Here is a 27,475-nt window from a genome sequence, read left to right on the forward strand (position 1 = left end):
AGTAAATCACCCAAATGAGATACTAAGGCTAGGACCCAACACAATATGCTACAACCTAGAAAAGGGATGCCGTAATCTAGTTGCAAAATATTTGAAGGTAAGTGAATGACGATTCACTAATTTCCACCATGAAAAATGAAAAAGAAATTTAAGTTTTAAATCTATGAAAACTCCTAGATCCTTTGAGATTCATTGAACATTTCAATGGCATGTTTAAATCTCGATATGCCCCTCTAGTTTGTGACTGGGATGTCGAGGATCACAAAGCGGGTGTGAATAACCATGCAAACTTACATGGTGCCCTCACATGTTACGGTCACCTATTCGATGTGCCGGTAAACCACACACGCTCCACCGAACTATGACAAACATTGAGTCACCCTTTGCTACCTTTGCTTAGAACCATTTAGTGTGCCGGTAAACCACACACGCTCCATTAACGTCTTCGCAAGGGCACAAAGTGTAATTTCATGGAATTGCATCAATTCACTTTTGCCTAAGTAACTAAGATTGGGAATTTGTAAAACATTTAGTTACTTTTGTACTTCATTATACTTATAATGGAAGGTTTTGTCCTATCCTACCCGTTCGACTAACGACCCTCCACTAGTCAAGAGTGCGGTGGGTAAGAGTGGATACTCATTCAATCGTCATTTTATAGGCAATTTCCTTAAACACCCCTTATAGACCAGCTTCGTGAATGAGGCCTACTAACGGTAAGACTGACTTTTACTCATCCATATATAATGTTAGACTTTTAATGTTATATATAGTATAGGGTGTATTTTACACTTTTAAAATACTAGGTTGTCAAATTTAACAATTATACTTTTAATTCAATTAAATTGTAGACCAAAACTTTTATGGATTTATAAAACCTCTTTTAATTATACACCTTAATTAATTAATAAAACCATAAGGGTGTGATTTGAACTTTTCAAAACAATACGAGGGTTTTAGAATTTAACATTCCTAGATTAAACTTTTAATCAACCTTTAAATTCCAAAACTTGAGGGCCAGTTTTGAAACATTTCAAAACATTTACGTTTAGAATTTAAATATACATTAAACTTTTAATCAAAATTTAAATTCCAAAACTTGAGGGCAAGTTTTGAAACCTTTTTCAAAACATTAGGGTTTCAACTATTTAAATTTCAAAACTAAACTTTTGAGTTCGAATTTAAACTATAAAACCTAAAGGGAAAATTGAAACTTTTCATAACATAAGGATCAAATAACAAATAATATAAATTAAACAATTAATTTCATCATTATCATATTTGACCTAATTTCAATTTTTTGCAAAATAAGTTACCCAATTAATACAAATAATCCAATCTTTATCATATAAGGAAGTTATTATCTAATCAATTGGTAATTATCTTGTGTTTTGGCAAGGATATTCTTTAAGAAACAATAAAATTCGTATTTTATAGGTTTAAAACGAATATGGTAATTATCCTTAAGCAAAACAGCAACAAAATCTGAAATTTCCTCTGTCAGACGTTCCGACTCGCCGAGTCACACTCTGGAACTCGCCGAGTAAGGCTGACTCGCCGAGTCAGGTCGAACAGTAAGCCAGATTTCGTTTTTCAGCTACATAATGCATCAATACAATAGAAACCAATCTAGGCTCTGATACCACTGATGGGTTTTGATCATAAGAACATCCTATCTGCTCATACAAACCCTAATGCTAGGATCTAGGTTTCTCTATTGTACATGCAATTTATCCAAGACTATAAACCCTAGATCTAGCATATGATAATCAATACAACATATAATTAGGGTTTAGATCATACCTTGATTGTTATATAGCAATAACAATCTCAAATCCTCCTTGTAATGACTTTAGAAAGTTTAGAGTCACAAATGTCACTCCTCTAATGGTTCACAAACACCAAGAGCAAAAGGATGAAGAAGAGAAGAGAAGGAGGCTCTAAAAAACGTGTGGAAACCCTAGATAATAAGTTCACCACGTTTTTGGAGCATAAGGGTTCTATATATAGTGAGGCTATTAGGGTTATCTAACAAGGAAACCCTAATTTGGATGCTTAAGCCCTAAGCAACCCATGGACTCCTTTCCTTAAAGGCCTTGGACGATTTCCAATGGGTTTCCCCATAGAATTCGTCAAACCTTATAATATAAGGCAATCCATGGCCCAATTGCAATTATCTTATAATTTCAATTCCAGTCCCTTAAGTTTAATTAATCTCTTTTAGTCACAAACTTAATTCTTATTAATTATTGACTAATATTAATTAAACAATATGATTTCTCTTTTAATATATTATTCCCATAATATACTAATAAATCATATTTAATCCTTTCTCTCCATAATTCATCCTATCAAGTTGCTTTGGTGAAGGCAACCCAAAAGGACCATGCACCATCGGGTCAAGTACATACCAAAATAGTTATGGACTTAGACACTAATCCAACAAAAAATTCATTTATCGTAAATTCACTATTTACGTCTCCCGGTACTGTGCCAGTTTTGTCGTAAAACTTCGATGAGCCATAACTTCTTCGTTATAACTCGGATTTCGGTGTTCTTTATATGTACGGAACCTTTGTAACATATACTACAACTTGGAAAAGATTAATCCTTCTAAATAATCTTCCATCAAAAACTCATTTTTGATTCTTATTGTCTCTAAATTGACTAGCCCGGATCTGTGGACGTTACATCTGGTATACCGGATGCCCGCCCGGTTGCTAAACCAACGATCAATCTTACAGTCGCTCCACATAACTCCCAATGGAAACTTCAACTAGTAATAACTGCCCTAACTATATCACCACTCATGGATCCATCAATCCTTCTAATCCATCTGATCATAACATCCTGACAATCTATCGCCATCGAATCAGATACGAAAAGTTAACGCTACCAGAATACTGTAGTCTTACATCATTCCCGTTCCCCAACGACCTACCGTTTCCTGATTCTAATCATGTCGTGGCCTACCCAAAATCTTACGAACTGGCCCACCCTGGCCTAATCATCTAAAAGAATCCATGAATGCTACGGTTACCCCCTTCCCCGCAGTCTTACAACACTTTCACCCTAACACAACTGCAATATGATACATTACTCTTAATTTATCAATCCAAAAACCTGCAGAATCGAGTACACATTGGAATGACCACCCGAACTGAACTCAATACATGACTACAACCCAACCTGATTCCCCAAATTCTTCTACCAACAATTGAGAAGACGCGATACAAATGCTGGGGAGTTTTACCAAACTCCCAACTCACATAACCCTCAAACCAAACAGCCACTTGGGCCACCATCCTACCTGAAATGCGAAACTTATCCCAGTTCCAAAACCGCTCCTGATTCTGAATCTCGGTATAATTCCCCCCCCCCCACTTAAATTCGACTAAGTCTTCACAATACATGAAATTTGGAGAATTCCCAATCGTTCTCACTTTCCAACGATTGATCCGATAACAACCAACTCTTTCCAACTAGTGCTCCATTACCAGCCAATTCCAAGTGATCAGACACTTCTAAGAACTAGCTGAAAACTTCCTGAATCCCAGAGAAACCGATAGTTCCTAATGCTTGAATGATACCACACCCAAATCCTAAAGACCAAAAGATGGGTGCCCACCAATATCTTAGGAACGAGCTACTTCCCTTGGTGTGTTCATCAACTAATCAATAACGGTCACTAACACCACTGAATCCTGACAATGTTGAATAACCATCCTGTGGGACCCTGTCCGCAGACCTCCCACATAATACCCTTCTTCCCATAGTGCTCCAAACAAATTTCTTCCTCTTGGTCTCTAGAAATCATATCATTCACGGTCTCGCACCCTAACACACTCACCAGCTCAATCGTCCACAACTGAACTGTAGTAGCTAAAACAAACTCTGCCCTAAACCGGGCTACAAAATACTCCCAAGACATGGTCTTTAATCCCCAAAAGTGCAATAAATAGCACGATCAATCCTTATTGCCCGATACAAGAGATCCAAGGTGAATTAGATCTTAGCTCCTATGGGTCGGGTTAGTAATCGCATACGCCTCACAGGATACTCATGCCACATTGACCCACCTGCGCTCACCAACGCTAAAATAATATCGTCAACCCCGACGGCTAACTGACCTCGAGTTGGAATACCACCTGATCCTGGGGTCACAAGCCGGCTCATTCCTTCGAGCTTGAAAAACTGAAAGGGCATAATCCTTGCCCTAAGAAACGATATTTTGTGTCAACCCGATATTTCGAGACAATGTAATGTAAAACCAATCAAATCTAGGTCAAAATATAACTTTCCTAAAATCTTATTTGGGTTAAATAAAGTAGTAGGAATCGTATCAAGGTTTTCGTACATATAAAGAACCCTAAAATCCGAGTTATAACGAAGAAGTTATGACCAACCGAAGATTCTCGGCAAAACCGGCAACAACGATTAAACGAAAAACGCGAAATTTCAATACAATAGTTTTTAGCCTTAAGTATCTAAATGAAAGTTATAGATAACCTCAAACCGTGAGCGTACATAGAAAGAACGTCCAAAACGGACGTCGGGTAAAGAAGTTATGAATTTTTGAAGAAATTCCTTAATCACGTCATTTTATTAAATAAATAATAAAAATAACTTCATAATTTGCCAACGGAATCTAAACGAAAGTTGTAGATCTTAGTCTCACCTTCGCGTGGATATAAAGAACGTCAAAAACGGAGTTCGTATGAAGGAGATATGAATTTTAGAAGTTTATTTAAAATAAATATAAATTTAATTATAAACTCCCGGTATTATCCGAAGGGGAGTCATCGGATAGGACCGGAGTACGCCCTGCGTACCTTCGTACGCCCCGCGTACTCATATCAAGGGCCTCGGATCGTCCACGTCCCCCTATGCGAAGCTTCCGACCCGTCCCATCCGAAGCCGAGGCAGTCGAGGACTCGCTCATGCATGACGTACGCGTACGCGCTGCATACAAGCGTACGCCCCGCATACGAGGCTTCTCAGACCCCCCTATAAATAGAATGCGAGGCTTTCCTAAAATTTAGCTCATTCTCTCTTTTTCTCTCACGATCTTGCCTCGATTTCCGTGCCCGTTCAAACCCGAAGCTCTGGTCTTTTTGCTCAAGTCCCGAGGGTCGATTTTACTCCCGAGATTCCCGAGAATCCCGAGAAAAATCCGTTTACCGAGACGAAACTCTGCCCGTTTTTCCATCTCGCTATCTTCAAACTTTCAAGTGAGTTCATACCCCCTTAAACCAACCTTTGATATGATTTTAAATGTTTAAATACTTTATGGGGAGGGGATACAAGTTAAATACTTATAGTTATTGCTTCAATCGTATGTGATTGCATTAATCACATGTGATTAATAACTAGGAAACCAATGATTTTATCATTGTTCAAACTGTTTATCAAACTGTTTTACTTCAAAATGTTTTACAAACTCTTTTACTTATCACATGCTTTTAATTTAAACTTTGTTTTACTACTTATAAATTGCATGCCCATATATGTATAGATGTATAAATAATGTTTAAAGGGCTTAGGAAAGCCACCTGCCCTATTTCCTTTTCCTCGATTTGGATATGTTCTGGTGGAATTTCGGGTGACCATCCGAAGGTCGTTTCAATATTAATTATATATCAAATATACATATATAGACATAAAAGTACTTCCATATTCATACGTACTAGACACACCATTAGTAAGTTACCATCGGGGTAACACAGGATCATACTATTACAACTGCTAGATCAATGAGTCAGTTCATTCATGAGAACATATACAACTATACTATGAGAACATATACAACTATACTATGAGAACATATACAACTATACTAGAACAAGAAACATTACCCTTACATTAATACGTTGACAATTGTGATCCACTGTATTGGAGCATGCCTTAAATGTCATGGCCCGAGTTGCAGCCAGAATTCTCTTGGAGGGAGAGCGTTGAGTTTGCGTATAGATCTATACTGGATTGACTATCCTACACCTTGCTGCTAGCTACAGCCGGACCTGCAGGTCTGCGGGTGCCAAACGTCATTCCGTTATTACGACCGTTCTTTATGTCGTTGTTATCAGTCGATAGTATGGTGCAATTATCACATTATACCTTAATATAAATCCGTTTTAAGGTAGTTAGTACATCAGTAGTTACTATAAAACTAAGCTACAGTACTACAAAGATTTACCCATTACATATTTTTAGTGATAACCTCACTTGAACTTTAATGTACAAACTATATTTTGTTAAAAGATAGTTGCACTTGGGAAATTACACACTTTTACAACAAATGAACATACAAAACAATTAAAGCCTTGGTAGAAGGCCACTTTATTAGAAAATATAGGTTTTTCTGAGAGATTCAGACTTTTACAAACACTTACATACATTTCACGAACTTATACTTGAGACATGTTCAAACGTTTTTGATAACAGACACCGACATTAAAATACTTATGAACTCACCAGCTTAATGCTGATAAACTCTTTCAAAATAACTTGTATTCTCAGGTCATCAGTAGACAGGTACCGATGCCAGCTTTTGAGATGATGGAGCACATTCAAGACTCATCATATTATTATTTTGATTTACGTTATATTTTTGGTGTCTAAAACTGTACAGAACACGCTTGTATTAAAATTATATATTTAATGCAATGGATGATGTTGTTTGCTTATTTACATTTACTGTGTTGTGATACTTTACATGACGTCCTCCGCCCCAGAATGTTTCCGCCGTTCTTGGTTTTGGGGTGTGACATATTCCAATTCATCAATTAATCATTCTACTTCCTGCTGCAAAACTCCAGCTGAACATAATCATCACTCCTTTTTGGAGTCCCCGCGACTCGCATCCTGACCTCGAGCAAAACCCCCGAAGCCTCAAATTCAAAAACTCTTGTGCTAGCCTCTCCCACTCAACCCACAAAATGTAATGAGTACAAAACATCTCCCTGATACCAAGTAACTACATCCCTCGACTCATCAGAACATGTCCCAGTAACAAGTCTCGGTACTGGAAAGCTCGAACAGCTCCTCCCCCTGCCGTCGTTACAGCTGTTGAAGCTGCTGCGGCAGCCTTCTCAGCAATGGCTACATATCGCTCATCAAAATACTCAACCGTGGAGGTCGTGATAGACCCAAACATCTCCAGCAACTGTCCCTGGACAATCCCGATCACCTCCTCCCGGATGATCTCACTGACACGATCCTCTGACAATGTTGGCCTATCCTGGCTGCCAGCTCCCGATCCTAACCCAAATTCGGTCTCAAGACGTCTCGTAACCACCATTCTGCTAATACGGCAGAGAGATCTCAGATAACCCATATAATAACAGGGAACCAACTCCCAACCAAACCCTAGGGGTTCTGACTTCCTTGTTACGCGTATGGGTCTTGTGCTTTCAGTAGTACGGGCCCATACTACCTTCCACACCTACCCATATTTGTCTCAAGTATCATCACATCGCCCTAACAATATACAATAACCTGGCAAGCGCTCACTCCTCACTCCTAGAGGAATGCTAAATATCTCATACTGGCCTACCGACCTCGCACAACCCACCCATGAAACTTCCACGAACCCTATAGCACTCGTGTAGGCTAACCATACATAAAGTTGGACCCTACAGACTTTCGAATACCTGATCCTACCCTAAGCCCTTCATCAAAGAAGAACAGGAAATAAGGCCAAACCAAACATTCTTAGGTTATAAGGTCTTAATTATGTATGGTCGTGATGAATACACTAAGCAACTACAGTAGTGATGTCAATTTCATATAAGGAAAATCATACGCTATCATGCATCATACAGTCATGCAATTATATCATGCAATTCCTGAAGATCCCTAGCCTAGTACTAGTATGATGTTCTAAGATATCATATAATCAAACAACTGCATGGTATTTTGGGGTCTACTTACTGGCTCTGGTTGATCGTACACTTGCATCCTCCTTTATTATTTTGAAAACCATTTGAAAATATTTTCCTTGATTTAAGACTGGATCCACACGAGTGTTCCTCCAATTTACTTAAACCAAGGCTCTGATACCAACTTGTAAAACCCATAAAAATCAAGCCAATTTAAACTTTTTCAAACATCCAAAAGCCATTAGATATTACAAAATGTTTTCAAAATAGTTTAATATCAGAGTATCCCATAAACCATAAGTCCAAATCACGAGGATGTGTACGATCATGCCTTTGCCTTGTCGGGTCATCTAAAGCACCTGAAACAATAAACTGAAACTGTAAGCAGAAAGCTCAGTGAGTTCCCCCAAAATACTCATACACACAACAATACACATATAATCACAAACATCATACTATGGGTCAAATCAACCATCGGCTTGGAATACCCCAGGCCCTCAACCATTGGGTTGGAATGCCAACATACTATGCGTCCAATCATCCATCGAGTTGGAATACCACAGGCCTGTTGACTGTCGCACGAAGCAGCCCAGTCTCACCGTATACAATGGCAAATATATCGGGTCCAATCAACCATCGAGTTGGAATACCCCAGGCCTAATCAACCTCCGGGTCCAGTCATCCATCCGGATGGAATGCCAATATATATATATATATATATATATATATATATATATATATATATATATATATATATATATATATATATATATATATATATATATATATATATAACGGGTCCAGTCATCCATGGGATGGAATACCCTCAGCCCACAACCATCGGGTTGGAATGCCCACATACTACGAGTCCAATCATCCTCAGGATGGAATACTCACGGCCCACCACCATCGGGTTGGAATGCCCAGGTCTGTTGGCTCTCGCACAAAGCATATAAGCCTCAACCACTAGTCAAACATGTGCACATATATCACCTAATCACATAACAATCTATAGATTGACAAACCGATCTAACAGATCCTAACAGCATAGTAACATCCTATCTACCAGGATACTAATCTAATGGATCATAACAACATATAACATCCTATATAAAAGGATACTGATATAACGGATCATAACAACGTATAACATCCTATCTATTAGGATACTGATCTAACGAATCATACAATACTCGAGCATATAACATATCAGGATAGCAATCCAAAAGGGTCGGCCTTGGTGCCTTAGACCCTTAAGTATATTGAAGAAAACTCACTTCACACTGCTGAAGTCCCGCGGATAAAACTCCAGCTGCTGGTTGACAAATTCCCGAGTTGTCAACATCAAACAACACCCAATTAATATTTGGGTTCCAATCCCAAGGTCCAACTCACACTCCATAGGCCCAATAGTCAACCAATAGACCAAAGCCCAACATATGGCCCAATTTTCCAAATTGGGCCAATACCTCTACATGGTCTTACCCTAAGGCCCATCCAATTATTCTAGTCCGAAATCTTGGTATTCCCACGGCCTAATATCACATAATCATCAAGGCTCGGTTATGGCCCACCTATGGCCCAATTTTCCAAATTGGGCCCAAGTCCTTCACATGGGCCTTATCCTAAAGCTCATACAATTATTTTGGTCCATTTACTTGTTCTTGGATAGCCCATCAATAGTCCAATCACAAAATCCCAATAGGAAGGCCCAAGTGAAATAAGGGTTTTCACATGAAATGACGATTAGGGTTAAGTTTTCCTACTTAACTCATTAAGCACTTAATCTATTAAGTCCAATATTAACTCAGGTTAGTTGCAAATGATTATTAATTAATATTTTAAGTTTAGTGAATAATTCAAGTGTGGGTCCCGATCGAATTCCCAAAATTAGTGTTTCAAGACATTAGGGTTTTCTAAACCCTAATTAGGGTTTCTAACCCAAATACTAGCCCATTTGTCACATGGTTGGGCTTTTAGGTCAATTAGGGCTTCATTGGGCCCATTAGGGTTTCATTAGTTGGGCACTACCCACTACCACCTCGGGTAGTGGTGGTCAATGGCAGCTCATGGCGGCGGCCACCACCTCACGGTGGTGGTTATGGTTCTAGTCAAATCATGTCCAAGCATTCCAAAAGCAATCCAAACAAAACAAAGCACACCGCCACCCAACAAGGCGGCTGGTAGCGGTTGCCACCACCTCACGGTGATGGTTTCGAGTTGCTTTTCATTATTGCTTTACCAATTACAACATACAACACAAATAAACCAATTAAAAACACACACACTAAAATAAAAACCCACACATCCACCCTTATGGTGGTCGGCGGTGGTAGATGGTGGTGGATCCTCTTTCTTATTCCAGCCAAACAAATACATATCCACACAACATTGACTGAAACACATCCAAGATACACGCACACACAGGTGCCCGAAACAGTAACACCACCACCCACCTAGTGGCGTACGGCGGTGGCCACCACCTCACGGTGGTTGTTATGGTTCTAGTCCAATCGTGTCCAAGCACTCTAAAAGCAATCCAAACAAAACTAAGCACACTGCCACCTAACAAGGCGGCTGGTAGCGGTAGCCACCACCTCACGATGGTGGTTATGAGTTTCTTTTCATTATTCCTTTACCAATTACAACATACAACACAAAAAAACCAATTAAACACATACACACACACACAGCCACTCTTGTGGTGGCCGGCGGTGGTAGATGGTGGCAACCACCACCTCACGGTGGTGGTGGTGGATCCACTTTCGAATTCCAGGAAAACAAACACATATCCACATAACCTTGACTGAAACACATCCAAGGATACACACACGCGCGTTCCCGGAGCAGTAACACAACCACCTACCTAGTGACGTACGACGGTGGTAGTGGGCTGAGCTTGCAAATGGCAGGAGCGCTAGCGGTTGGAGGACGTTATCGGAAAGGATCATTTTTTGGGGCAACAGTGGAGACGCAACACCGATTGAAGGTGGAGAAGGAGAATGGGTCGGAAAAGCAACCCTAGTCGTCGCAACGTCCGGTGACAGCCTCGTCTTCAATGGAAGCGGGAAGCGGGCAACGGCGGCAGCGGCTCCGGTCTTCGACTTCAAACCTCCCGACAGGTGTGACTTCAATATTGGTGTACACTTCTTTCATCGAGTAAAGTGTGGTGGTTCATGGCAGTTCGCGACTTCGACAACGGCGACGACTGAAAGGAGCTCTCACGAGCAAACAGCGACAACAACACATGTGATTTTGTTTTCCGAGTGTTAGGATGAGCATAAAGGGGTTGGTTCGATGGTTTCGGACCCCAACCAAGGTGCTGTGCAACTCGACGAAAAGAGGGTAATGGCGTCTGATGAGATTAAAATAATAACTTTTAATCTATAAAGATCGATTAGATCGTGAACAAGTATATGAATATGAAACGCAAGAACACAATATAAATAACAAGGCAGAACGAAATAATAAGAACAAACAGCTTGAATCAAACGTGTCGAATGATTAAACAAAATCCTTAGAAGAGCTCGATTAAGAACATCAACTGTAAAGGATTGGAAGATTACAAGAGAGCAATATCGTAAACTCTGGAACACTAAAACAGAAATCTTGAATCTTAACCTAATATGCATGCAAGCGATAACTTATATACAATACATAAAAGGCTCTCGGTAGGACAGGCCCAAACCGGAGAATACAAGGCTAATCTACGAGCCCAAAAGACGCAATACAAAACAGAACTTCAGCCCAACAATCTCCCCCTTTGCGTCAATTTGGAGCGAGACCATCACTTCTTACATGGGCCGGCGGCTGAAGCTGGTACCTTCTTCTTCACGGTACTAAACAGACACTTCGTTATGGAAAGGATGGTCTGTCTAAACCGGATGTACCAATTGATCATATCTTCAAAATATTTGATGTCATCAGCCGAATTGTCCTTACACCGCTTGACGATAGATAGGACGTGTTCCAAGCAGGGAGTGGTGTAGAGGTGCTTGTCAGCTAACGCGAACAGACATTTCTGTCCTTCGGCTCTGGTGAACATCACAGAGTTTCGCCTCGAATCTATCTTGCCCATTTTCATCGTGTTTAGATCACTGGCCGATCCCACAGGCTTGACTTTCGGTTTCTTCTTAAACACTGTGGCAACCTCCTGATCCATTAGGGCCACCTCCATGATATAGCATGCCAGCATCCTTTTGACATGGTCTAAGATGGGACCATATTCGGCTTCGTTTGTCAGCAAGATGTTGTACAAGACTATCCAATCATGAGGGTTCAGATTGGGCAGATCCGCCAGAGAGATCATGTGAGCAGTTCTTGCAGATCCTCGGATAAGCTTGAACTTGATGTTTGTGAATCTCCCCACAGCAAATGGCTTCATCACCCGAACATTGACAATCTTTTGGGCGCTCCATGTAAGGAATTGAGGGCGAGCGGCCTCCAGATAAAAGTCAATGAGCTCCCTGTCAAGCTCATCGTTCGGATGCGGGACTTCGAAAATGTTGGAGAAGACGTGGAAGATGAACGCCTTTCGAGTCAGCGGCATATCAAATTGCGAATCGACCGAGTTGATGCAGTCGAATGATATCACCGGCTCGAGCCATAGTATACTTGGAGTCTCTATGGCCTCTTTTATCAGTCGATCCCTGGTCCAGGCAGGGAAGAGCAGCTTTCGGCTCTCAAGGAGATCGTTGGCTTCTTTTTGTTTACGTTCGGCTTCTTCAGCTTCACGTGCCACACGACTGACATCGTCATCAGTATTGCGACTGTTCTTTCTCTTTAACATGTCCGCAATAGTCTCCTTGTCTTCATCTTCATCTTCATCTTCATCTCCTCCCTCTGCAATGTTTTTGCCCTTGTCCTTCACACCCGAACCCGAGGCATGACCAGTTGGGGGTGGTTCGGTTGTGTGAGTTGCTTTTGAGGAAGGAGGTGGTTTCGATCCTTTCTTCTCATCTCCCCCTTGTTTCGGAATGGACACGAAACTGGGTAGGCCTTCAATTTTACTCAAGAGAGCCATGGCCGGAGAGAGTTTCTCAGCGAGGGTACGCCTCACCGAGTGGTTGAGGATGGGGTCGTGTGCTTCCAGGATGTTGGATAGAGCGGCGTGGACATCCGAAACACACGTCTTGATGATTTCCCTTTCGGATCGAAGAGCCTCCAATTGTTGTTCGGAGTTGGAAAGTTGGGTGCTCTTGACCTTGAGGGCAGTAGTCTTACTCGCCAGGACGTCCATCAGTTTATTTTCAGCTGCAAGATCCTCTTGTAGCTTTGCCAAGCGGGCTTCAATGGAGACACGGAGTGCCGAGTTGTCGTCGCTAAGGTTTTGTCTGAGGGTAGCGAACGAGGATAACTCCGTCTTTACAAACTGGGCCAATTGATTAACAAGTGGTTCCAGTGTTGTTTTGGTGGCTGCGGCGCTTTCCTGCATAGACTGCATTAGGATTGTAGCGTCATGGAATAGTTTATCGACTTTTTCGGTCGCAGCCTCACAAGCTCGGGTGGAGGCGTCTATTGCAGCAGTAGCAGAGGCTACTGAGTCATGTTGAGCCCTAGAGAAGGCATCAACAATTCTCTGAAGGGCAGCTTCAGATAATGATGACTGCTGATTGGAAGAGGAGGCGAGAAGTTGATCAACCTTCTCGTTCAGTGCGCGGAGATGCTTCTTTGTCACAGGAGCATCATCCTCCTCATCACTTTGAACTTGAAACGGACTATAGTAGACCGAATCAAAGTTCAGATGGTCACCACCGAGGTATTGATCATCGCCATCGGAGGCGTCTTCTGGAGATGGAGGTGGTGGGGAAGTTGGAGGTGTTATTGTTTTGGTTGGTGCAGGTTGAGTGGGTGGGGGGTTAGTTTCGGGTGGTGATTGTGTATGGGTTTCGGTTTGTGCAGGTTCGGTTACAGGTGGGGTTTCGGTTGATGTGGTGAATATGGGTGGTGGTATAGGGAATGAGGTTGGTGGTATAGTAGGGGTTATGGTGGGAATGGAAATAGGAATAGTGGGTGGAGGGGAAGGAACTGGGGATTGGTGAAGTTCCATCTCCGGGGTTGGGGACCGAGGGGGTGTGTTGCCTCTTTGTGGAGATTCGTCTCCTTGTGACCCCTCAGAGTCTGAACTCCTACCTTCGGATTCACTGGAGGTTGAGGAAAGGACGAGCGTCCGTTTCGGTTGGGTCTTCCTCCTTTTCGGTTTTGGAGAGGAAGCAGCCTTCGGTTGTTTGCGTTTCTTGGGAGTGGGTTTTGGGGCTTTTGATGGTTTCTTCCCCTTGTCTGCCTTCTTACCCCTTGCCACTGGTTTGTCAGCATCATGAATTGATCGCAGCATGTCCGGTGTTAGTTCCCTCGGACCAGATGGCCCTAACTCCTTGATCGCCTTGATCATACTGCTGTCTGATGGCACACTGCCATACATCGACTCCGGGATAGAGCCAATGAAGGAGAATTTTGATGCATCGGATACGATGATCTTCTTGGTATGGAACGTACCAACAGAAGACATCGGTGCACCGTCAGCAGTTGGGACGTCAAACCTGTCCATAGCCCATCTTGTAATCAAGATCCAGAACCGGGCCAGCGACACTTCAGAGTGTCGAGAAGTGGAAGAAAGACTCTGAATCAGTTGTTGCCAAAGGACAGACCCGTAGTCGAGGTTGATCCCGTTGTATACCCCATACATGATTGATAGGAAAAGACGACTAGCCCCGTCCGAGCCTGAGCTCCGTTCAGACAGTCCCTTGAAGAGAACTGTAAATAACCCATTCCACAGTGGCGGTAGGCATGACTTCTTGAACCTGGCGACGGAGGTAAGAACTTCCGTGTAGCCCATGTTGTAGAACATGCTGTATAACATTCCAACCGGAATCGTCTCCGGGTTAATGCGCGATGGGTCTGCAGCAAACCCAAGCATGTTGCAGAAGCGGGGACGAGAAATCGACGTTTTGTGTTCCGCCACTTCGAAAAAGATCCTGTCGACGCCCTTGTCGTAGTAGGCCGTCGCATAGACCTGAGATAGAGCCACCATTGGCACCGTTTCAATTCTGGACAATGCCGGAGCAAGTTGGGAGTACTTGAGGCGTTCAATAACCGGCGACATGTAGGGATCATAGGCTAGTGGGTTCAGATCAATGACAAGGCATTGTTGAGGTCTGATGGGAAGAATTTGAGAGGTGGCATGAACGGATGAAGATTCAGCCATTGTTGCAGGTGTGGAGAAGAAGATGACCGGGAGAGAGTTGTGGGAGTAATTTCGCTTTAGGAATTATGGGGGCAGTAAAGAGGTAAAAGGTGGTGTTGATGGGTTTTTATAGTAGGTGATAGGAGAGAGAAAAATCGTTTCAAATCTCTTATGGAAATACGGAAGGGTTTTTGGGTGACTGATTGGTGACAGTTGAGACGTGCGATTATCACGTAGGAGAGAGAGTGTCAGATTCCTAGGATTAAGCCGCCCAATAAGCGCCGGTTCAGAGAGAAGAACCGTTTCCATTTCCACACGCGCCATTAATGCCAGATGGATGACGCTTCAATACTGCACACGCGTCCAATAGTGTCAGAAAAAGCGCGGCCTCTTCAAATTCACGCGCCCGCCTTTTACCGTCGTTTGAATTTCTATCCTTTGAACTTTCGCCGCGTCAGCATCTTTTGTCGCTTCCCCTTTTGTAATCTGCTGTCCTTTTTTTTTTTTTTTTTTTTTTTTTTGAATATCTAGGATTTTCGTGCAAAGAGTGTAAAATGAATAAAGAAATAAAGCAACTCTTTTTAGGAGAATCTGTGATGTCAATGATGACACAAAACTGATGATCCCGGGCACGAATCTCTTCCTTCACGGTCAAGAGAGACCGCAAAGTGTTATTGTGGAATCCCGTTAAATTACGATCAAACATTCATTAATAAATGTTGAAAGGCTTCTTTTAATAAGGCAAATTAAGGGTGGTTTTGCTTTGATTCATGAATTCAATTCTTGATATAAGAACGAATGTGAACAAAGTACTTGTGAGACCAGTGTAGTCTGTTGAACAAGTAGGGTTGAGTTGATTCTGTAGTGGCTTGGATGAATATGAAATCTCAGATAAAAATTTAAAACTGGATCCCTTGGGAAGAAATGTTATGGTGTGTAACAATTTCATTGGAACCACGCAAAAAGAAAAGAAATTGAGATTTCATGAAGGTACATTCGTCAATTCATTGGTAAAAACTTGAGCAAGTTAATTGGTCACCGTCAATTCGTTGGTGTTGAATTTTGGGTTTCACAGAGTTCGTAGTGGCACGAAACTAAGATCATAAACACAGAGGTTGTGTAACCATAAACCCCAGTGGAAGTTGCTGAGAGTCTCAAGGGTTACAGTGATGAAACGAATGTTATGGAGAATTGTAATAGAGATGGTGGAAGAAGACATAGTACCTCTGCTGCGAACATAAGGACCAAGCAGGAGACTCTGAACTCGTGTGAGAATAGAGTGAGGTAGCTCACGATTAGAATAAATAAGTTAGCCTTATTGGGAAGACAAGGTTTGTGTACACCAGGTCATGAAGGCTATTATTCAAAATCTTATGAGGCTTGGGACACATACAGCAGCATGCTTCTAGGGACACTTAAGTAAGGCATGGAATATATTCCCATAAACAAATGAGCACACAAAGAAAAATAAAAGAAAATATTTTTGTAGTTTTTTTTTTTTTTTTTTTTTTTTTTTTTTTTTTTTTGAAATTTATATATATAAAAAATTAAAAATAATAAAAATTATAGAAGAGTAAAAAAAAATTAAAAAAAAATTGGAAAAAGATTGAAAAACCGAACCCGAGCGTTCGGTTGGTTTCGGTTGGAAAAAGTTGAAAAACCGAACCCGAACCTTCGGTTGATTTCGGTTCAGGGAAATTTTGAAAAACCGAACCCGAACCTTCGGTTGGTTTCGGTTTTTGAAAATTTTGAAAAACCGAACCCGAACCTTCTGGAGGTTTCGGTTCTTGAAAATTTTAAGAAACCAAGGAGTTTAGATATGCAATAAAAAAAACTTTTTACATAAAGAAAATACAACAGAGAAAAACTACCTATGAAGTAATGAGCGAGTGAAATGGTTGAACTGAACCCGAACGTTCGGTTGGTTTCGCTTCTTACGTTTGAGATTGAGAGGTAGTGTGAGGTACTGATTCTGATTCCATCATACCTAGTCCTTGCAAAATTTTATTGAATGAGGCTTCTGGAAGAGCTTTGGTGAAGACGTCAGCCAGTTGATCAGTGGTTCTTACGAAGTGAACTTCGACATTTCCATCTTCCACATGATCTTTGATGAAGTGATACCTCAGTGCTATGTGTTTGGTTTTAGAGTGTTGCACCGGGTTATGACAGATCCTAATTGCACTTTCAGAGTCACAATATAGAGGGATCTTCTTCATATTGAGTCCATAGTCTCGAAGTTGACTCTGGATCCAAATCACTTGTGATGTGCAGGATGCAGCGGCAATGTATTCCGCTTCAGCAGTAGACAGCGACACACATGTTTGTTTCTTGGATTGCCAGCTGACCAACTTCCCATCAAGAAATTGACAGCCACCAGTTGTGCTTTTGCGGTCGAGTCCACATCCTCCAAGGTCTGCATCAGAATAGGCTTGAACGAAGAAGCCAGAGTTGGATGGATACCATAGACCCAAGGAGGCGGTTCGCTTGAGATAGCGTAGGATGTTCTTCACTGCCAGCAGGTGAGGTTCGCGTGGGTTAGCCTGAAATCGAGCACAATAACATACAGAAAACATGATATCAGGCCTGCTAGCAGTTAGATACATCAGTGAGCCTATCATTTGACGATAGAGCGTGATGTCGACGGCCGGTTTATCTAGTGAAGGGGTAAGTTTGGTGCCGAATGGCATAGGGACTTTGACTTTTGAGTCTCCCATCATGCCAAACTTTGCTAGGAGAGTCTTCGTGTAAGCTTCCTGATTGATAAAGATGCCTTCGGGTCCCTGTCTTATATTTAAACCAAGGAAAAAATTAATAGGACCCATTGAGCTCATTTCAAACTTAGTCTCCATCAACTTTCTGAATTCAGCTGTTAAGCTGGGATTCGTAGAGCCAAAGATGATGTCATCGACATAAATTTGAACTATCATAAGGTGGTTACCTTCCTTTTTGCGAAAGAAGGTGGGGTCAACCGAACCTTGTTTGAATTTGGACATCTTTAAAAATTTTGTAAGCGTTTCATACCAGGCTCTCGGAGCTTGTTTGAGGCCGTACACAGCTTTATCCAGAATGTAGCAATGATGTGGATACTTTTCGTTCACGAACCCAGGAGGTTGCTCCACATACACCGTTTCTTCAAGTTCTCCATTGAGAAATGCGCACTTGACGTCCATTTGGAAGACCTCAAAGTTTTTGTGAGCAGCATAGGCCAGAAATATTCTAACCGATTCTAGCCTAGCTACTGGAGCGAACGTCTCTTCGTAATCTATCCCTTCCTCCTGACAGTATCCTTTGACAACCAGGCGAGCCTTGTTTCTTATGACATTACCTTCCTTGTCCATTTTGTTTCTAAAAACCCATTTGAGACCAACAACTGAAGCATCCGGAGGAGTTGGAATGAGACGCCAGACTTTATTCCTCTCAAACTCGTTTAGTTCGTCTTGCATAGCTTGAACCCAATCAGAGTGATCGAGGGCAGTGTTCACTGTCTTCGGTTCGACTTTTGATACAAATGAGTTAAACATACAAAACTCAACTTTTGAGAATAAGGATGTCTGTTTTGCCTTCAGTTGAGATCGGGTCAGAACCTTTTCAGATACATCACCAACTACTTGAGAGATAGGATGATCTCTGGTCCATTTTGTAAGAGGAGGGTAATTCGGATCAAAGGATGGATCTAGTTCAGCGTTGATCATCTCTTCAGGCTCGGATTGGCTATCAAAATCAAGCGTCATATCATCATGCTCCCCCTCAATTGATGAGTCTTGACAAACGTGAGGTTCAGGGGTTTCTTGTGGTGCTGGATTTTCAGACATTGAAGGACCTTCGTGAGGAGGTGCATCTTCGGTTGATGAAGGACCTTCGGTTGAAGTAGTAGAGCTTGGCTCCCCCTGGACTTGTGAGCTAGGCTCCCCCTCGACAAGAGAATTTGGCTCCCCCTCGACTGAAGCATTGTTGGTTGGAGATTCATCAGTAGGCGATTCTCCTTCATGCATTCTTCTTGCAGCATCTTCGACAATCTTCTTCATATGATCTATTTTGTTGTCGGCTGCCCCTGCTTCTGAGAGAGAAGCTTTTTCCGGTTCATCAAAGAGATCCAAAAAATTCTCGTACATATTGGCGATTGAGATTGTGACTTGACCAGTTTGAGGGAAGATTTCCCTGGCAGTGTCATCTATGGCCTGTAGCTTCTTGACATAGCTATCGTCGAAGGTCACATAGTATGTTTCTTCAATCCTTCTTGATCGTTTGTTTAGGACCCTGTACGCCTTTGAAGTGAGTGAGTATCCCAGAAAGATTCCCTCGTCGGCTTTGACATCAAACTTGTTGCGGTGTTCTTTAGAGTTAAAGATGAAACACCTTGAGCCAAAAACGTGGAAAAATTTCACATTGGGCTTCCTGTTGTTTAGTATCTCATATGGTGTGAGCGTGAATCGCTTGTTGAGATAGGACCTGTTTTGTGTATAACAAGCAGCAGAAATAGCATCAGCCCAAAAATATAGAGGTAAGGAAGCGAAACTTAACATAGTTCGGGCAGCTTCACACAGAGATCGGTTTCGTCTTTCGACTATTCCATTCTGCTGTGGTGTGTAGGGAGCTGAGAAATTATGGCTAATTCCCTTTTCTGCAAGAAACGCTTCAAACTCCCTGTTCTTGAATTCGAGACCATTGTCGCTCCTGATGTTGCGAACGACCTTCTTGAGCTGGACTTCAATTTGCTTGATAAACACTTTCAGCTTTTGAGTCGCTTCAGATTTGAGCTTTAGAAAGAACACCCATGTAAATCTAGAGAAGTCATCAACGACAACAAGAATGTACTTGCTACCACCGATGCTTTCAATAGATGAAGGACCACATAAATCGATATGAAGCAATTCGAGTGGTTCAACAACTTTTGTGTTAACTATGGATGGGTGACTTTGACGACTCTGCTTTCCCATTTCACATGCAGCACATAAATGCTCTCTGTCAAACTTGAGCAATGGAAGACCCCTAACATGACCTCCAGTGACAAGTCGGTTGATATCTTTGAAATTGAGATGAGAGAGTCTTCTGTGCCACAACCAGCTTTCTTCGTATTGAGCTTTTGATAGCAGACAAATTGCTGGGTTTCCTTTGATGGGTTTCATGTTCAGCGGAAACATTTCACCCTTTCGCTCTGACTTCAGAATCACTTTCTTTGTTGTTTTCTCTATGATTTCAGAACCTTCATCATCGAATGAAACTTTGAGACCTGTACCTCCAACAAGCTGAGATACACTGATGAGGTTGTGTTGAAGTCCTTCCACATAAGCCACCTTTCTTATGGTAAAATCACCATTCGTTATCATCCCATATCCCTTTATGGTGCCGTAAGAGTTATTTCCAAACTTAACGTTGCCACCATTTGCAAGAGATCTGTATTCCCTGAGTTCCTCCTTCCTTCCTGTCATGTGACGCGAGCAGCCACTGTCGATGTACCATTCTTCGTCAAACTGCTCGTCACTTATAACCTGCAAAAATTAAGCAGATTTAGGAACCCAAAGTTTCTTGGGTCCATGTGAGGTTTTCATGGGAACAGGAATAGTTAGAGAGATATCAACGAGATATGTTCTTTTAATTAAAGTTGTTTCATCTTTCTTTTTAATGGTGAAAACTTTTATTTTGTTAGGATTGGATTTGTTCGCTTTAGACTCAGGTTTGAATTCACCGACTTTCTGCTTTTCCTTCTGTTCAGCAGATGGACGTGGTTTTTGAGAACCCATGGAATTAGTGTTAGAGCAAGATGGAGATGAACAAGAAGAATTAGGAAGAGAGGATTTGGATTTGGATGGAGGTGTCTTCCTTGCTGATGACTGTAGGTGACTCTTTTGCTTTTGATCGTTGGTGGGTTTAACTTTTGAGTCTTGTTCTCTTCTGACTTCAGAACTGAACCTCTGAGTTCGGTTGGAGTTGTTCTTGGAATCGAACCTTTGGTTTCGGTTGAAATCCTTTTCAGAACCGAACCTTTGCTTTCGGTTAGAATTTTCTTGCGAACCGAACCTTGGCTTTCGGTTGGTATCTTCTTGCGAACCGAACCTTGGCTTTCGGTTGTTGGAATTATCGTGCTTTCTTACGAGATTATTTTCATACTTCAGATTCTTGTCCTTGTGTGAATAGTATGCATTCTGGGAGTGCCAGAATTGTTTCCTTTCAGAAAGGTTTTTCCTGTATCTTAGGTTCCTTTCTATCTTTTTATCCCTCATCTGTTTAGGTTGATGATGAACGTTCGCTTTCGCTTTTGATGTAACCTTTGCTGATTCCTTTTGAACTTTAGGAGTTTTTCTTTGAAACGAGGGAGTAGAGGGAATATCTGAAGAAGATTCAGTTTGTCCTGAGGAAGTGGAAGGAGTATCTGATGAAGTTTCACTTCGAGCTGTTGGCGTTGAAGGAATGTCTTCTTTTACTGAATGATCAACCTCTTGAGGAGTGTCTTTTGTACCACTTGTGCTTGGTTCACTGAAATTATCAGGCTTGTTCAAGGGTTCAGGTATGTATCTCCCTTTCTTCATCCAAGAGGTTCTTTCAGATAGGCCAACGGTTTCGTTTCCATTGTCAATAGGAGCTTCCCAGAAGAACTCATCACAGCCATCAGCATTGTCTTCGTTAACAATAGTCGTGAGTTCAGCTGTCTGATGTTCGGTTACTCCAGTCACTTTGTATACCTGATTCGGAGTGGTTCTGACCTTTTGATAGACAACAGCCTTTTCTACTAATTTCGGGGACTTTTGTTGGGACAATCTAGCGAATTCCACAGAATTTTCAGAAACAAGATTTTTGTGGTTTTCAGTTTCGCTTTTCACAAATTCTGAGCAGTCAACCGTATCCTCTACAGAAATTTCACTCATGTTTTCGTCCTCGTTAAGCTCAGATGCATTTTCAACATCAATTTTATTTTCTGAGCTTACTTTGGCATTTAGAGAGTCAAACTTTTGTATGGTTTCGGTTCTCAGTTTAAGTCTATCATTTTCGTCCAACAGATTTTTGAGCATGTCCTTATGGTCTTTGGATTTAATGAAGGACTCAATTTTGTCCAGTCCAATTTGATAAGTTGGGTTGACATCATCAGACGAAATCACACTCTCACAATTGTAAGCTTCAGCATCGATTTCATCCTCCTTAAATTCTAGGAATGGTAAAATCATACGGTGGATCTTTTTGCCTATCTCACAGTCCAAGTGCAGCTGAGTAATATTGGAATATAAACGTTTAGCTATTAAACAAAAAACATTTCGTTGTTTTAACAATTTCAAATTGTCTCTCTGCAAATAAATGTTTTCGTCTTTGACTTTAATTAATTCCGACTCTTTTAACTCAATCCACATACGCCGCTCCTCACTCTTCGACGCCACCCTGCTTAATTGATCAGTCAGGTTAGAATTGGTGACTCTAGTTTGAGTTAAGCTACTGTCTAAATGAGAGATTCTTGTGCTAACGTTTTTTAGTTCTTTCTCATATGAGGATGATGGTACTTTAGATGAAATAAAAACAGATTGTACCTTCTTTATCAGTTCATCAAGCTCATTGAACTGTTGGCTGAGTGGTTTGGCTGTGAAGCACATATCTTCTTGCACTTTCGGTCCATTGCTTCCTCCATCGGTATTGTATCCCCTCATTTGAGATGCGCTTGACACCATGAAGCATTTTCCACCACTGCTTTCCTCCTTAGCCATATAAGCCTTTCCATGAGAAGGCTTCCTCACTTCTTCGTCTTCTGAGTCAGTAGACCAAACTTCGGTGCTACCGAACTCATCGTTATTAACCGAACCCTGCACAATAAGAGCATTAATAGAAGGGTTAGCGGTAGACTTTTTCTTCCTCAACTCATCCAACCTCTTCTGCAGTACGGCTTCCTCATCCTTTCCGTCATCCTTTTCAGCCATCCTTTTAAGAACACAGTCCTTAGCATAGTGGTTCTTGCCACCACAGTAAAAACAACTTACTCCGGAATCGCCATCTGCCTTCGGTTCCTTCTTGGACTCCTCAGCCTTCGGTTCATTGTTTGCCTTTTCAGAGCTATAACTCCCCTGCCAGTTTCGGTTTTTGTTGCTGGGGAATCTCTTCTTTATGAACCTCTTAGGATTGGATACCATCATGGCATAATCCTCAGTTGTGAGGTCATATTCTTCCAAGTTGAGCTCTTCATCCTCCATCACGGCTTTACTTTTAGATAGGAGGGCCAACGAACCAAGACTGGACACAACGTTCTTCTCTTGAACAACAATCTTCTCTTGGGACTTTAGAATACCCACCAGTTTCGCCAAAGAGTATGATTTAAACTGTTCATGGGCTTTGACTGTAGAAACTACTGCTCTCCATTTCGATCTCAGTCCGTTCAAGAAAGTAACCTTTTGTTCGATGAGCTTCCTTTCAATGTCGTGTTTGATCATCTTGCTGAGAAGATGATTGAAGCGATCAAACGTCTGGGTCACGGTTTCTTCGGCCCCTTGCCTGAATTCTCCAAACTCAGATAGAAGCAAGGTTTGGATGGAGTGTTCAAGATCTTCGTCTGTTGAATACAGTTCGCGAAGTCTATCCCACACTTCCTTCGCCGTAGTGCATGAGCTGACTAGTCTGAATGTGTCGGACTGAAGGGCGAATCTGATCAACCTTAGTGCCTTAATATTGCACTGGAATTTATCTTTCTCATCCTGCGCAATATTCGTCACGTCCTTGAGCAAATCGTTGTATTCTTTTTGCGTCTTAATAACTCTGGATGTCGCGGAATGAGAAAATGGTCCATTGATAATGGCTTCCCATATGAGAAAACCATTGTCCTCCGATCCAATCACGTAATCTTCAAAATGATGTGCCCATACTTCATAGTCATGGGTGTATAAGATTGGAATCTTTGTCGTCGAACCAATGCTGTTGGAAATATTAATAGGGTTTGATTGCGTTGCGTCCATAATAATCGTAATAACCTGTTCAAAGATCAGACTTGTAATAAAGCAGATTAGGGCAAAACAATAAATACTAAGATACGTCAATTAAGATGACGGCTCAATAAATATCGATGATTGCGGAAAACCCTAATGAAAATCTTTTTCACAGAAAAGAAGTGTATCGATTACACAGCCTCCTGCTCTGATACCAATTGATGAGATTAAAATAATAACTTTTAATCTATAAAGATCGATTAGATCGTGAACAAGTATATGAATATGAAACGCAAGAACACAATATAAATAACAAGGCAGAACGAAATAATAAGAACAAACAGCTTGAATCAAACGTGTCGAATGATTAAACAAAATCCTTAGAAGAGCTCGATTAAGAACATCAACTGTAAAGGATTGGAAGATTACAAGAGAGCAATATCGTAAACTCTGGAACACTAAAACAGAAATCTTGAATCTTAACCTAATATGCATGCAAGCGATAACTTATATACAATACATAAAAGGCTCTCGGTAGGACAGGCCCAAACCGGAGAATACAAGGCTAATCTACGAGCCCAAAAGACGCAATACAAAACAGAACTTCAGCCCAACAGCGTCCGAGATGGGTGAGGTGAGGGTGGCGACCGAATGGAGCATTAGGGTTAGGGTTACGGGACTTGGAGGTTAAATACTCAGTCTATACAAACTTCTCCCCATAATGACACTTCTAGTCCATCCTTCTCCTTCTTCTTTCAAATTAAGTCCGAAAGTTACTAAATGGCCCCTCCTTTACAAATTATTTTCAATTTAGGCACATAACTTACCCTTTTCACCCTAGCCATCCAAAATCCTTTCATAATAAGTCTATATTTTACCAAACACATCCTGACTTCTAAAATTCTTTTCAAAATAAATCCCAAATTTACACTTTAACCCCTGGAGATTCAAATCTTGTCATTTGGCTTCCCAAAACCAACTCCCCACTAATTATTATTTGATTTTGGACAATAATAATATAAAATAATAATAATAATTACTTCTTTGGGTTCCGGGTTTATTATTTAATTATTCTATTTTAAACAGGATGTTACAACTGAAGGTCACGATCGCAGAGTGGATGTTCCCATGATGAGGAGCCGAGCATTGTAGTCACGGGCTGAGGAGATATGAGTTCTAGCAGTTGACATCGCAAAAATTTAATTTTGAGAATCTTCATATGACATTTTGCATACCGAGAGCCATGCTTAGAAGATACTTAGGTGAGATGGTTTTGGATGTCGATGTGGGAGGCATTAACCACCTTCAGATCAAGCTTTAAGTGAGAGAAGACCAATAGTCGGTTCGATCTTTAGTTGTATTAGCAAGAACTCAAGGAATCCACAAAGTGGTCATGTTAGGTTTGAATGTAGGAATTGTAAGGTTCATTCGGGAGTACGAGGCAATAAGGAATTGGTTTGGTCGTAGGTGTATGACCGGTAATTATAAAGTTCATACCTTCGAAGTGTGGTCAGTTGCAGCTTCATTTGGGAATTACTCTAGTGAAAGTAGGTCGTTGAATTGGTTGGGTAGCCATTTCGAAAGTTGAGATTTTGTTATTCGTCATCTGATAAAGTCACCGAGGACTTCTAGTGGATTTAGTGGAAAGTCATCAGGAATATTGAACTCGTTGAGATTTTGGGGAGTATTTATTCAATTCTAGCAGGTGTATGCTTGCTAGGATTCCCTAGTAATGGAACGCTAGTATGTGTGGGCTCAGGCTGTTGGCAGCATCAAGTTGTCAGGTTGCGAGATAGATTTGAATCTATCAATTTTATGGTTGCAAGAGCGTAGTTGAATCCAAGTGGGGTAGAACTGCTTCGACCATGGGGTTGCACAAGGAATGAGATTTCAGGTTACCTTTCGCATTATTGGTGTCGCATGGAGGGTATGTTATTAGTTTCAGGTGGAAGGATTGTGTTAGGGCCTCTTTGTCTGTTCTTGTCTGATGAATGATTTGGGGTTCGAAACATAACCCAAACACCTGATTTACAGTATAGTCGGATGAGGTTTCGACTCATGTTGATTATGGTTGGTATGGTAGATGCACAGTAATACCATAGGTTAGGTCCATCGCAATATGGAGGTGTTGTAAGACTGTAGGGTGGCCGTAGTATTCACTAAGTCAGTAGGTAGTGATAGAAGTGTTGTAAGACTATGGGGTGGCTATAGCATTTACTAGGTTGGAAGGTGGTATTAGAGCTGTTGTGAGACTACGGGAAGGCCACAAAATTCGTGGGATCAAGGAAGGATGTGTGTCGTATGGGGTCAGTCGTGATGTAAGACTACATCTAGGCATGTAGCATTCATTTAGAGCAAAGTAAGTTTCATTTATTCAATGTGATGGTTGGTTATGATTTCCCTGGTTGGAGCAGGAGGGTTGTTGAAGCCTTATATACATGTAGGTTAGGGTAGCTTGCCCAAATAGACTCTTGGATAGAGTCTCATGTTACAGTTGTTTGAAAGGATGTCGATTTCAGCGACCGGTCAGGAATCTGGCGCTTCAGATAACTGGTAGATCAACTTGGTGCTCAAAGGATCTTGGATAGATTGAAAACAAGAATGTTGGTCAACAAGATAATTTAGGGTCGTAAGGATTTTTGTTCCGATTAGATTGCAAAGTGGAGCCATAGTGACTGTGATTTAGAATAGCTTTGTATGTCAAGAAGTCGGATAAGGTATTGGATTCATGGTTTTGGGTTAAGTAGTGAGGTTTTAATTTATCAGTTAACTTCAACAGGAGCAAGGATTCTTCCATCGTTAGTATCTGAGTTCTGCTTAGAATGGGTTCAATTATTAGAAGGTCATCGTATGTTAGGGTCGACTTTTATCAGGGATCTGGTAGGTGGTCAGGGTGTATATATTTTTGGGTATCTATAAATTTGTTTTGGCTGGATAGGTTTGTTTAGTTTAGGTTGTGAAGTTGAGTCTTTGTGGGAGCAGTTTTGATTGGTTTTGTCTGTCTTGGAGTCTGACATTGTTCAGGGTTTTCAATTTCATATATAATGATTGGATACTAGTTGGCTTAGGGAAAAGTTGAGCTTCATTCCTCGTTAGGGCTTGTGTGTATGATTTGGGTTCATTCTTCGTATATAGATGTGTTGTTATCTTGTATGCTAGTTATTATGTGACTCTTACATGTTTGTATGATTTGGGTTGAAATAAACCCCAGGGTTGGGCCCATGAATATATGATGGGTTGGAAGAAACCGTAGGGCTGGGCCCATATTTGTATATTGGGTTGAAATATTCCCCTTGGTTTGGCCCAGATTGGTGTATTAGGCTGAAATACGCCCCAGGATAGGCCAACTTGTATGTTTGGCATTTGGGTACTTTAGGGAAACTCACTAAGCCTTGTGGTTACAGTTTATTTTTATGATTTCAGGTACTTCCATTACCAAAGGTAAGGGCCTGGCGTGATGGCACAACATCCTCCTCTCATGATTTCCGCATTTTATGATCTCTCTTACTTTTATATTT

Source organism: Lactuca serriola, chromosome 8 (assembly GCF_051521515.1).
Source record: "Lactuca serriola cultivar US96UC23 chromosome 8, Lser_US96UC23_V15, whole genome shotgun sequence".
Taxonomy (NCBI): Eukaryota; Viridiplantae; Streptophyta; class Magnoliopsida; order Asterales; family Asteraceae; genus Lactuca; species Lactuca serriola.